The sequence below is a fragment of the Colobus angolensis genome, unplaced genomic scaffold (assembly GCF_000951035.1).
Source record: "Colobus angolensis palliatus isolate OR3802 unplaced genomic scaffold, Cang.pa_1.0 Scaffold143, whole genome shotgun sequence".
Taxonomy (NCBI): domain Eukaryota; kingdom Metazoa; phylum Chordata; class Mammalia; order Primates; family Cercopithecidae; genus Colobus; species Colobus angolensis.
Window position 1 is genome coordinate 1,984,221 of NW_012114522.1, and position 1,694 is coordinate 1,985,914.

Genomic DNA, 1,694 nt, shown 5'->3' on the forward strand with positions numbered 1-1,694 from the left:
CTCCTCTGCCTTTTCTTTCTCTTCACCAACTTCTACCAAGTGCCTCTGATGTCCCAGACAGTGGCAGTGGGAGTACAAAGGCTAATAAACCCGGCCCTGGTCCTCAGAGAATTTATATTTTCTGTGCAGATATTAAGTTACACTGTCGTACATAGTGTTGACAAACATTGATACAGATTTCCTGTGAAGTGCAGAAGCACCGTCGTAGAAGCGGAGATGCAGAGGCAGCACTGGTGACTCACACATGGAGAGCTGGAGTTCTTGGTCTAGTGGGATAAACTGACCTGGACATCATTTCAGTGCAGCGGAGTGAGTGCTGGGATGGGCTCCCTCGGGGCATCTGGGGCTGGGTTTGTCTGGTGTTTACTCTCCTGCCTGGTACTTAGAGTTTATCAGTAAGATGAGCATTGGGAGGTTTCTAAGTGAAAGGAAAGGCAATCACTTACCTGAAACCTAAAATCTGTAGGTGTTCTGGGCCATTTGTAATTCACTGAATCTGTTTTGTCAGAGCAAGTCTATCATCTCTTTTGGATGGAGTGTGGCCAGCCCTGCCTTGAGATGTAAGGAAATCAGGAAACGCTTGTCAGGTGTCAACACCGTGCCAGACACTCTTCTAGGGGTTTCCACGTAAATCACTGTATCCATTTCTGTTGCTGCTTTGCCACATTTCCACAAATTTAGTGGCTTAAAACAATTGAAATTGTATCATCTCACAGTTCTGTGGGGCAGAAGTCTGACGTGGGTGTCACTGGGCAAAAATCACCATGTGGTCTGGGCTGCATTCCTCACTGGAGAATTGTTTCCAAGCGCTTTTGGCCAAATATGGTTCCTTGTGGTTGCAGGACTGAGGTGTCTGTTCCTTTGCTGGCCATCTGTTGGGGGCTGCCCTCAGCTCTGAGGCCTCTATCTGGTCTTTGCATGTGGTCCCATCAGCTCAGGACTAGCTAGGCCAGGGACCTGGTCAGGCTCTCCAGTTCCCCTGTGTGCATTTTTCTTTTTCCACTCGGAGAAAGTTCTATGCCCTTTTTAAAATATTTTTTTGAGATGGAGTCTCGCACTGTTGCCCAGGCTGGAGTGCAGTGGTGTGATCTCAGCTCGCTGCAGCCTCCACCTCCCAGGTTCAAGTGATTCTCCTGCTTCAGCCTCCTGAGTAGCTGAGACTACAGGTGCCCGCCACGATGCCCGACTAATTTTTGTATTTTTAGTAGAGATGGGGTTTCACCATTTTAGCCAGGGTGGTCTCCATCTCTTGATCTCATGATCCGCCGGTCTTGGCCTCCCAAAGTGCGGAGATTACAGGCGTGAGCCACCGCGCCTGGCCAGTTCTGTGCTCTTAGAGGTTCATGGGATTAGATTGGACCTCCCTGGATAGCCCAGGATACTCCTCCTAAGGCCTGCGGCAAAGCCGTTTTGCTGTGTGACATAGTCACAGGTCTCGGGGGTTGGAATCTCCCACCACAGTTACCGATCCCCTTACTACAGCGGCCTGGGAGGTGCTTTTCATTGCCTCTGGTTAACAGATACCAATTTTTTTTTTTTTACAAATTGGCAGGAACATGAAGATCCCTTTCTTTTTTTTTTGAGACGGAGTCTCATTCTGTTGCCTGGGCTGGAGTGCAGTGGCGCGATCTCAGCTCACCACAACTTCCACCTCCTGGGTTCAAGCAGTTCTCCTGCCTCAGCCTCCTGAGTAA